General features: G+C 51.6%; 1 long non-coding RNA gene across 2 annotated transcripts; it reads right to left on the reverse strand.

Annotated features, from left to right (window-relative positions):
• Positions 1-204: 204 nt before the first annotated feature.
• On the reverse strand, positions 205-11599 carry LOC141414943 (uncharacterized). Of its 2 annotated transcripts, XR_012439958.1 has the most exons (4): positions 11269-11599; positions 10362-10439; positions 1784-1929; positions 205-1520 (listed from the first exon to the last, which is right to left on the reverse strand). It is a non-coding gene; the product is annotated as an uncharacterized lncRNA (long non-coding RNA). The 2 variants fall into 2 exon arrangements; XR_012439957.1 differs by having other exon boundaries at positions 205-1929.
• Positions 11600-12203: the final 604 nt, after the last annotated feature.

Genomic DNA, 12203 nt, shown 5'->3' on the forward strand with positions numbered 1-12203 from the left:
CAAGGTTTTAAGGAGTAAATAAGGACATACAAATAAAATGTCTGATACTTAAGAAAAAGCAGTAACTATTTTTAAACATTTTTATTCCTACCCCACACACATGGAGAACCACGGTCTCCACCTCTGAAAGTGACCAGAAAGAACTGCAATCAAAAGGGAATTGTGGGTTTGGGGGTGTGACTCAGTGGTAGAGCACTCGCCTAACATTTGTGGAGCCCTGAGTTCAATCTCCAGCACTGCAAAAAAATAAAGGGGGACGGGAGTAATTCTGAGCCCCAATGACAAGCAAGACCCACACTGCCTGGAAGTGCTGGGCTCGGTGCCACCGGATGCATACAGTTTGTGTGACCTTTGACCATGGAATTGGTTTGTGGCAGTGACCTTCATATGCTGTGCTCTGGAGCAGAACCTTAATGGAACCCAGACACCCCATGATGACTCAGCTGTGCTGCAGGTGTGGATGTTTGAAGGCAATGAGCAGAAAGAGGGGAGGCTGCCTGGATTTGAGTCCCACTCTGCCAACCAGGGACTCCACCTGTCTCCACTTGGTCCTCGCAAGTGGCTGTAAGGACAAAGGGAGGCAGTGAGCCAGGCACTTCAGAGCAGGAAAAAGAAACTCCTCCCAGTCAGACACATGCTGCTCTGAGATCTGCACTGAGGAGAAGATGGGGCTGTGACAGCCTGGGGCACTCGGTGACTCTGAATGTTCCCCAGGCCCTGGGTGTATTTCAGCCACAACAAATGCTGATAGGCATATAACAAAGCAAATGTGACCTGTGGGTGGGTGCTGGTGACGTTGGATGACCTAAAACAAATGAACCCATAATCGGAGGGTACTCTTACTTGGCTCTTGCGGGCTTGTTTGCCCACGAGTCACATCATTTATTGGCATAATACACCGGTCGTTAGCCCTCAAAATCCTGTTGCTAAGAGAAATGATGTCTCCAAAAAAATAACCACTACAGGATGTTTCAGAATAGAGCCATAATAACAGCTTCAACAGAACGGACATGCTGGAATTGATAAATCCTTGCAGAGGTGAGGAATGGGGTGACTGGGAGGCAGTCTGTCTATATACATCAGTGGTTTGCCAAGGTTTTGAATCTAGTAAAAATCAACTCAGTGGAAAAAAACTGTAATGGACAAAATACAATTTCTTCATAATTCCAAAAGCTCTCGAAGGGTTCAAGACGCATTGGTTGAGGGTCTACGGTTTCATGAATATTTAAGACATTCGCAGCCACATTTAGTTGCAGGAGTGACTAAGTCTAATGAAGCTGTACCACCCTTAGTTAGCACACTGCCTGTTTGCAATAATTAAGTGACTTAACATAGTCATTCACAGCCACCTCCATTTATTGCTTTGTTGTCAGGGCAACTGGAACCAGTTAACCAACGGAAACCAGGTTAGAGCAGGACAGAAGGAAGCTCAAAGCCAGCCAACAGGGCATTTGTAGGGAACTGGCTGGCTGGTTGTCATCTGATGCCTGCTGGACAGCAGTTCTGTCCATGGGATTTTCCTGGGAAGACACAGTCACACTGCTTGCTGCTCGGTGTCCTCAATGAAGAAAGGCTCCTGGGTTACCCCCAGGCTATCTCCATCAGGCACATGGACTTTTGTGAAGCAGTTCCCTTAATCTGTTACAAGAAATCCTGAAGTCTGCTGGCCTCTCTCCAGATCTGGGGTCCTAGTACCATGATGGCAGCCCCTTCCTTGCTGCACCCCTCCCTGAACTTTTCCCTCTCATTTCCTCTCATCCCCATCCTCTTATCCCACACCTACCACGCCATCTGCCACTGCCCAGTGCTTTCTCTCTGGCCAGCCTCCTGGCTTCAGGGGTCTTGTGTTCCATGTTTCACTTCTCTGTGGTAGATAATGGAGAGCAGTGTCATTCTTCTCTCCCAGTTTACAGGTGTGGGGACAGAGGTCTGTGAAACAGAGTAGAATCAAAGCCACACAGTAGTAAGTTATGATACAGGCTCGTGTCTTCTAGCCCCAGATCTCTGGATCTTCAAAGCTCATGAGCCTCAAGCACCCTGTTGATGTGTTAAACAGGAAATCACCGGATGTTACAATGCTTCCTAGAAAAGGGTCAGTGTTTCCATGGACCGACCCTGGTGACCTTCAACCATTGTGTGGCCCCCAGGGGAGAGGGCAGAGCTGCAGGAAACCTGCCCTCCTCCATCTTTCCTCCCAGGGGTTAGAAGCAGGAGGGTAAAGCATTTCCAAGCAGAGTATTTGCAACCTCCAAATTGGAAGCTTATTCTGCCCCTCGCCACATGGGTGCCCTTGGGCTGCTTCATCTTCTGCAATGCAGTTCCTCTATAGAAAAATGGAGGCAAGACTAGTACCTACCTACTACTCATGCCCTACCTTACAGGGCTGTTACAAGGAATGCTCGCATTCAAACAGTAATAGTGGTTGGTCCTGTGAGGGGAACACTTGATAAATGCCAGCAGCAGCCGTTCACCCCAGCCAAAACAACATGCTCATTCCACCCTGCCATCAGCAGCTGCTTCTGCTCAGGACCCAAAGTGGACAGGAGGCTGGTGTCAATCACAGGGCTGTTGTAGTGCCTGGTATTGATTGGCCTGTGCCACGAGGTACCTCTGGTGACGAAGAGACATTTCTCAGGATTCCTGAGGTCCTTTGTTTTTTGGAAACTGGGTTGGAAGGATGAAGCGGCAGCTTTGTGGGTTTCCAGGCCTGTCTAAACACAAACTGTGCTTCCAACAGGCTCCACAGGGCTGGAATTCCCCATGTGCAGTCCAGGCTAGCTTCCCCAACACCAGATATCCCTCTTCAATCAGGTCAGAATCCTGACCTGCCGAGGACATGTCTAGGGGTCTCCAAGGCTGACTCCTTTCCGTCAACCATCCATCAGTTACCCCTGAGAGGAGGCAAGGGCTGGCCAACTCTAGGTCCTTTCCAACTCCAGAAGTTGGTAGGAGAGACCATTTCTTACCACTCTGGGGGTCTTAAAAACCCCAGTCCAGGGGAGACTCCTAAAGGAGGACTGGGGGACAGGGAGTGTGGGCACAAAACTGAGGCACGGGGTCATTCATTCACCCACCCACCACTTGCCAACAGCCCCCAGCACAGCGGCTCTACTTATCCCTGGGCCAAGACGTTCTTTCTGTCCGAGTCATCCTTTCTTGCCCAGAGGGAACCTGGCCTGAAGCCACGTTCCCGGTGGGGTCTGAGTGTGGTAGAGAACGGAAGCCTCCTTTCTCACCAACCCGCTGCTCTGCAGCCTTGGGACAGGCCGGTCTCTCAGCAGCCTCTGCTGGCAGCAAGCTTTCGCCTACAACATCGTCTGTGTCCCCCAGTCCCTGGGCGTCCATGGAGCCTGAGTTCCCAGAAAGCTAACCACTCCCAGGGAAGGAGGGAGTCAGAGATACCAGTGTTCTGGAAGGAGGGACTGGCCTAGGGGAGCACTCCAGAGGGAGACTGAGAAACTAGCTAGAACTCCTGCCTGTCCACTGGGCCCCTCTTGCCAGCAGGGGCCAGCAGCCCTGTTGGGGAAGAGCCTACTAATGGGCAGGCCTGGGCAGAACCAAATCACAGTCCCAGGACTGGGATCTCAGAGGCCTCGGGGCTAGGTTTATACTGTACCACCCCCTCCCGAAACTCCAGCATCCTTTCCTTGCGTGAAATACTGCTATTCCCAGACCAGCAAGCTAGTCATGACTTCTGCAGAGCATGGGCCTCAGGTATATGTTTGAAGCACCCACTGCGACAGCACAGGGCAAATGTGACCAGTCCTGCCACCCCTGCCTCCACTGGTGCTCACATCCCCTCCACCCCCCGCCCCCCCACATGCTCAGACTCCAGAGGACAGGGCCTTCTGACCTGGAGTCAGAAACTTATCTGTCAGAGCCAGAGGGGACCCACAAAGCCTCAGGACAGGGGCACTGGCCTGGCAGAACCCCAGGAGGCCCCGCAGGAGGACTCAGCCCAGGAAATTCTGAGCAATGCTGGCAGACCACAGGACCCTAGGCTTCCTGCTGTCTCCACGCAGGATGCCCTGTCAACGTCAACAGGCTTGTGAAAGCTACTGGTAGACAGCAGGGACTCAAGGGCCCCCAGGGTTCACGGGCTGTGGTCACCCTGTTCCCTCACAGCTCCGGCAAAGGTGACCTGCTGTCCATGCCATAATGAAATCCAGCTGCTGCAGGAGACAGGCACCTGGCAGACACCCACAATCTCCTTGGGCCTCAGCAGACAACCCCCCCCCCATTTGGATCCTCACAGATGCAGCGAGAGGGTGCAGCATCTGCGGTTGAAGGACCTTGGAGGGAGAGTCCCTGGCTTTGCTGGTTATGTGACTTTGGGAAAAACCATTGAGCTCTGTGCCTTGGTCTCCCTCATCTTTAAAACAAAAGCACCACTTTGTTGTAAAGATTAAATGGAACAGCACAGGTGGGAGGTTTGGTAAGTACCTGGCACACAGTGAGTGCTCCACCAACAGAAGCAGTTGTCTCAGCTACCAGGAGAAGAAACAGACATTTGAAGTACAACATTTTGTATTTCTTCGATTTTTGTCATTTTAGTGAAAACTATCATGGTCCAACTGTCTACATAAATCTTCAATTTATGATGGTCTTAGGATTTTTTAGACTTTACACCAATGTGAAAGCAGTGCATATTCAGTAGCAACCATGCTTTAAATTTGGAATTTGCATCTTGTTCCAGGCCAGTGATATGTGGTTTGATCCTCTCTCCTGATGCTGGGCCTGGCAGCAAGTCAACCATGTGATCAGGAGGGGAAATGAGCAACCCACGGTTCTCAGAAAGATGCGTGTATTAAGCGTTTTCTGCTTACGGTATTTTCAATGTAGAATAGGCTTGTTGGGACATAAGATGAAGAGCATCTGTCTACTCAGATGAAGTATGTACCTTCCTCTCTCTCTTTGATTGCCCAAGAACCCCCAGAACTGTGTGCCTTCAAAAGAGGGAGGTGCAGGTTCAACATCCACGCCTTAGCCAGGAGAACTGGAGCGTGGGCCAGTTCCCACTGAGGGGCTGCTATGTAGTCAGAGAAGGAAGCTGGTCCTGTGCCAACTAGTGCACAACACAGGCCACAGGGACCTGGCAGAAGGTTGGCTCCAAGAATGGCCAAGGGTGACTGAGGGGTCACACCTGCTCAGTCCACTTTCAAGGCTACTGCCTGCACTTGTGGCTTGTCCATGCCCATCTGTGCCCACCCTTCCAGAGGGCTCCTGCTTCACCTTCAAATCAGATCAGAACTTCAGCCCTTTATCTGTTCCCAGGATCCATACTAGGGTGGGGCTACTTCTCCTTTCCAGACCCCAAAACACAAATGACTTCATTATTCCTTTGTCTCAAAGTCCCCAGGCCTCACCCTCAATGGTCAGCCTCAGTGCCCATCCATCTGCCAAAGACCACCAAGGTTCCCCAGTCCAGAATACAGAAAGCCAGGGTCCAGCAGCAGGACCTTTGCCTTTTTCCTTTGTGCCTCAAGAGCACCAGATATGGGCTTCTAGAAACAAGGCAGAGAGGGTTGTATTTATGTGGCCCTGGGGAGAAATCAAGTCTACAGCAGGCAAGTCGGGTGGCCATGGAGGAGCAGAGGAAAAAGGATGCGTTCCTAGGGGGCGCTGAGAGGGACAGTGATCAGGAAAGTGCAATTAGGGTTGCTGAAGGACACAGCAGTCATCATTGAGAGACCCCTGAAGGCTGGATCGTTGAGGTCCTAAGGGGGCTTGAGGATATGAAAGTACAGCCTCTGTGGGGGAGGTATTTGGGACTTTAGAGGTAGCGGTCAGAACTGTAAGTCCCTGTGTGAAGGGATGCTTCAGTGTGGTCCAAATGAAACCCACAGCAAGCATGCTGCCCTTGACAGTGTCCAATCCCTGAGAGGCTGGCCCAACACTCTCTTTGCCCACCTTAGTTCCTGTGTGCAGGCTTCTGGGACCTTTGGGGCACAAGCAGCCTGCAGCTGATCTGGGATCCCTTGGGAGCAATGGGCACAGGCAGCATCTGAGAGTGACAGGAGTGACAGCCTGGACCTACTGTAGTGGACCATGGGGTCATGGGCTTTAGAACCAGACAACCTGTGCCCAAACCCAGTTCTGTACACTCTGGCTATGCAACAAGGCACACTCTCTGAGCCTCAGCCACACGTCGCCCTAGAGTTGGACCTCATGGAACTGTTTGTGAGGATGAAGTGTAAAGATGCAAAGTCCTTAACACAGAGCTCAGCACATGGCAAGTAGGATACTGGTGACCTCAAGTAGCATTGTGCTGCTACAGGTGTACCAAGGAGCCAGGTAGGGTGGTAGAGACCTCTGCCAGCCTTGTGCCTTTCCAAAAACCTAGTTGGCATCTCTCCCTCCCCTAGCGAGAGCTCCAGGCCCAGTTGGAGGAGGCCAGGGCCTGGCCCGGGAATGCAGGAGGTTTCTCACCGTGGCAGGGAAATTGCTGGGTTGGGGGTGTGGGTAGCCACAGTGACCATCTCTCTGCAGGACGGATGCGGCTTTGCTGACAGAGAGTCTGCGGCCTGGACATGCCAGCGGTGCAGGTCTGAGGTCAGCACAGGGGAGCCAGGCCCACCACGGCCTTGCCGCTCCATCCAGGGCCCCACCAAGACATGGCATCTGTTTCTAATCAGCTGCCCCTCACCCCAGGAAGGGGATGATGGCTTAGACCTCCCCCCAGGCCTCACTTCCCCTCATGCAGAATGGACACAGGACAAAGCAGGCAGGGAGAAGCTCCAGGGACCAGGACAAAGAGCAAAGCACTGAGAGAGAAGTTTGCTGTTGCACAGTTGATTAAACCCAATCCTTCCACAGTTCCCTTTTGCAAGGCTGTGTCCAATCAGCTCTGCTCAGCTGTTTGGATCTGAAGTGCCCCCAAAGGCCCATGTGTTCAAGGCTTGGCCACCTAGCATGGTGCTACTGAGAAGTGGTGAAACCTTTAAAAGGTGGGGCCTCGTGGGAGAACTTTAGGTCATTGAGGACATGACTTGAAGGGGACTGTGGGGCCCTGGCAAGCTCCCTGGATGGAGATGAGGTATGAGGTCTTGCTCCACTACACACGCCTACCACAATGTGCTGATATGCCACAAGTCCAAAGCAACTGGGCCAACTAATCATGAACTGGAAAAATAAAGAGCCAAAATAAAGCTTTTCTCTTTAAAACTTGAGTATCTCAGTTATTGTATTACAGTAACAGAAAGCTGACTAACACAGGCCCAGTCAGGCCCCAAGCCTCCCATGGTTCCTGTTGCCCTGTCCTAAGCCTCCAGCTTGTTCCCCACTTCAGGGCTTAGCACCCACATCCCAGGGTCTCCTTCTCTGCTCTGTGCAGCTGACCCTCATCCTTCAGCTTATTTTGCCAGGAAAACCTCCAGACCCCCACATTTGTTCCATGTTAATTTTGCTGGACATGTCAGCTTGTACTTAGGAATTTACACAGCTCCTTACTGCCTGCTTCTCTCCCTAGACAGTAAGCCCCATACAGGTGGGAGCTGTGTCAGCCTTCCCAAGGACTATACCCCTAGAATCTAGCATGGGACCTGCCAAAGAGTCATTGCTCAATAAGTATTCGTGGCATGAATAAATGATTTATAATTTTTTTTTTTTTTTGCATTTCACAGCCACTGGATCTCTGCAGAATAGTCAGGTCACAGGTGAGTCATTGAGATTGGCTCCATGCTCCTTCACAGTCCCAGGTTCCTATTATTTAGGAGGAATGGGGGATGAACTGGCAGAGGAGAAGCTTGAGCCATGGAGTCAGAGACCAGAGAAGGGCTGGGTGAGGGACAATGGGAATCTGTTCCAGCAGCCAATTCTATGATAACTGCCTCGTACTTCCAGTCCTGGAGAAAGCCAAGGCAGGTGCCCACTGGGGACAGGCCCAGCAGCCCCCCCACTTCTCATACCCTCTCCACAAAATGGACACACACCAAAATGGAGAAAAATGAGGAGGAGGAAGGAAGTGCCCCCGGCCCAGCCAAAAAGTAGAGTGTCCTTCATCCATGACAGAAGTGGGCTTAATGGCCAGCCATCCTGGGTTCAGACCTAGTGCCATTGCTGATAGCTATGCGATCTCCAGCAGTTCACTCACTCTCTGAGCCTCAATCACATCTGTAAAATGGGACAATAACAGAGCTGAACTTAGCGGGCTGTGGTGGGCTTCCATGAAGATTGTCTAGGGATAAGAACTGGACATCTAGGGATGAGGACTTGGCTTAAGTGGTAGAGCACCTGCCTAGAAAGAGCAAGGTCCTGAGTTCAAATGCTAGGACCATCAAAAAAAACAAAACAGAATTTGGCATGTATGTTCTCATGGTCCCCATTGACTCATGGTGACCATCTTTTAGGCACTGAGTGGGTTTTGATGGTGCACAAGGATTATTCCCTTCCACCTGGGAGCACTTTGATATTAGGGACCCACATGACTCCAATGCTTCTGGACTAGCCCAGGCCCAGGCTCAGTGCTGACAGCTGCTCGAATACACGAGTGCTGCTCAGATCCAATTAAAAGTGCTGCTCATTTCCTGCTGATGGCAAGTCCATGGAAGCTGGGAGAGGGAGGCTCCTCTCCCGCCACCCAGAGCTAGAGGATGAGTTGCCAGGCAGCGCTGAGAGGGAGCAGTCACTCCAAAGAGGAAGGCTTTGACCAGAGTGGGACAAAATCCAGAGAAAGGCTGGGGTGGGCTTCCAGAGGCCCTGAGGGCAGATGTGTGGGACTGTGAAGTGTAGCATCAGAGCCCACAGACAAAGACAGGGCACCTGGGAGGAAACAGAGGAATTAGCCTGGCGGCAGGGATGATGATTAAGAGATGACTAATTCCCTTAATAGCACCTGCTTAGAATAATAGCGCCTGGCACACAGCAAGTGCTCAATAAGTACTTGTTAAGTCAGTGAAAAGGAAGAACGAAGTTTTTCCGCTAATTTCTTAACTGGTCTCCCTCCCCCTTTACTCTGGCCCCCCTCACAGCATCCCCAGAATGACACTATGGGAAGGTGGTAGACAACTTGACACCCAGCTAATCCCACTTTCTGGGAACCTATGGGGAATGTCTTACTGAGCTGGAGTCTCCACCACTCCTTCTCCCACCCTAGTCTACCCACACAGCTGAATTTGGGACTCCCACCCAAAGTCCAAGCTCCTCAGTCAGTCCCCGAGGCCTCAGCAATATGACTGTCAGGATGAGCGCCTGTCCCCACTGTCCTTGTCCCAAGGCTCTGTTTACACCATGCTCCAGCTAAGTCTCCAGTCACCCGTGCTCTCTCGTGCGTCTGAAAGCATGCACTCTGTGTGCGCTCTGGGACTGTGGTGACTGTCTCACTGTGGGTTCACGATGATGTCCCCCTGGCCTGGCAGAGGCTCAACCCCTCGTTGGCAGTGGAGCCTCTTGTGGCCCCCTTCTCTGCAGAGCAGGCAGCCCCTCTCTGGGCCTAGCCAAGTGCTATATTCTGCACAGAGCCACGGGGATGTGAGTGCCGGGGCCACAGGAATCTCATTTTATTCTCCCTTTATCTCTGTACCCAGCACAGGGCCAGCCTCTGGACCTGAAGTTTGGCCTCCTGGGCCTCACCAAATACATTTCTTGAAGGAATCATTTAAATGCAAGCACTGAATTTCATGAATGACAGAGGCACACAAAAGTCCCCAAACAGCACCAAAGAAATTCAGAAGCCTTTGTTTCATGGCCCCACCAAGGACTACAGTTGGTTGCATCTAGACACACACACACACACACACACACACCATGTTGATTACCACAGAGCACCTCTGCCCTCACTTCTGGCCAAACACCACGCCTCTTTGTGTTCCAGGACTTTCCTGACTCCTCTCGAATCACACAGCTGCATGCTGAGTTCTCAGCCTAAGCCTTCTCCTTGAACCCACCCTGCTAAGTTGATCATGGAGTCACACAGCTCAGGCCAGAACTAGTGTAGAGACTGGTCATCAAACTTTGAGGTCAAAAAGGGACTTCAAGACCTGAGCATGTTGTAGGTAAGAGAAAACCAGCCCAGAGCCAGGGGGACAGCGCCTGTCAAAACAGCTCCCTAAGGAGGGGAAGAGGGCCATCAAGATACTGAGAGCATAAACTGAGTCCCCTCCCTGTACACCCTTTGCAGAGCTGCACCCCTGCTGTGACTCAGTCCTCACAACAGATCACCAGGTGGGCACTGCCAGTTACAAATGTAGAGCCAGCCCTTGAGGTCAACTCCTGGGTGGCAGGGCAAGGATTGCCCTTCATCTGCCTGGCTCTGAAACCACATTCTTTACACTGTGTTCCAAATGTCAAGCCGGTGTCCTCTTAGTGTGGCTGTGATGAGCTTTGCAGGGGGCCCAGTGGGGAGGCCGTGGAAGCTGACGTACCTGTTAGGTTGCGCTGGGCACTGAAGTGCCATTCTAGTTCATTGTCAACCCAGAGATGTGCAGAGTGAGGTCATTTTCCTGCAGGAAGGAGGGAGATCCAGGTGAGTCTTCTGGAGCCCATGAGAGAATCTTTAATGAAAGCTGGAGCCAGGCACTGTCTATATGCTATCTTGCTTGTCATGTTTTAAGGGGGAAAAATGCTCAAACATCACAGGGTGAATCACTTGCTACTTAGGCACATTTCTAGAGGACAGACCCAAGTCTATCTGCCTTGGGCTTTTGCCCAGGCTGTGCCCCTCCCAGCCTCAGGTTCACCCAGGTGGGTATCCCGAGGCAGAGAAGGGGGTCAAACCCTAATGCCCACAAAGCCAGCCCTAGAAGGCAGGGAGGCATTCACAGGAATAGGCAAGGGAACTGTACTCATTAGAGGCAAAATGCTCCTTCCCCACCCTGAACAGGTGGGAGCCCTGGGTCAGCAGAGGCCCAGTCCCCCAGACGCCCCGCCGTAGCACTGGGAATCTGAGGCTCTAGGACTGTCACCTTGGAGTCCTTATTGACTTCCTCAGACTGGGGCTCCTGCTGCCAACCCTACAATGAATCACCTTCCCTGCCAAAACCCAGGAATGTGTCAGTCTCTTGGGAGTCAGTCCTGGGTTACACACACAAACCAACCTGGAAGCTTCTAGGTCAGCTTCAGAGGCTTGGGCGGGTAAGGAACAGAAGCAAGCTTCTGCCTCCCTTCTTCTGCTCTTCCCCCACTCCTACATCTGAGATCTCAGAGCTCCCCCACCCCACACACCCCAGAACTAGGAGTGAACAGTTACCCAAGCGAAACTGCCTTCCAGATTGACTACCCAGACACCTGAAGCCACCTCCCCACCGCCCCCGCCAGGGCATCCCCTCCTACCTGCTTCCCACTCCTCTGAAAACATGCAGGCCCGTATTTGGCATCAGGCATCCCTGTCCCCAATCTAGGACTCTGAAAATCACTTCCCATCTTGATCAGAGGCCTGTGCCCACTCTCAGGAGAACAGGACACAGTTGTAGGGAAATTTCCCCAAGGAAGAAGAGAGGACGAGGATGGGCAGCAGGAGTTGGGGCAGCTGGAAGCTCTCAGGTTGAGCCCCCCTTCCCCACTGCATTCCCTATCAGCCTCCAGGGCTCAGCACCTCACAAAGCCCCACGGGGCCTGGCTTGAGGAAGGTCCAGTCCAGCATCAGCGACCTTCTGCTAAAGAGAAAAGGGCCCCAAACCCATATGTGCCTATAAACAAAGGGAAAATATGCAAACACTCAGCCCACTCACCAGAACAGAAGAATCCACAGCTGGACAGAGGGGTGCACACAGGTGCAGACCACATGGATGTTCTGAGCAAGCTGGGTTGGCTGAAGGACATGTTAGCTACAGGATCCAAACCCAAGGTCTTGGCTCCCACCATAAGGCCTCAGATCTCTGTATTCCTCAAGCCACTTAAAATATCTGAGAAGGTCAATTAATGTCCTACATTCAGACGTGGTGAAGTTTCTGGGATTAGCAAAAATTCCAAGGCTTTGGAATCAGCTCAATGCAGAAACATTGACCATCTTGTGCTGATAAACATTTTGAGGGTAAGTATACATGGATCAGATGGAGAAAATAGAGAAAGAAATAACAACTTAGCAAATGCTGTCGAACAAAATCTTTCCAAACATGGAATTTGTAGCAACAGAAATAATAAAATGAATCATACATGCTTGTTTCCTTAATCTATAACTCCTACAAATCAGACCAAAAACGATTAGCTTTCTGCCAAAATGGTCACAGGCCAAGAACATTGGATTCACAAAAAAGAAGGAAAAAAAG

The sequence above is a fragment of the Castor canadensis genome, chromosome 12 (genome assembly GCF_047511655.1).
Source record: "Castor canadensis chromosome 12, mCasCan1.hap1v2, whole genome shotgun sequence".
Classification (NCBI taxonomy): Eukaryota; Metazoa; Chordata; class Mammalia; order Rodentia; family Castoridae; genus Castor; species Castor canadensis.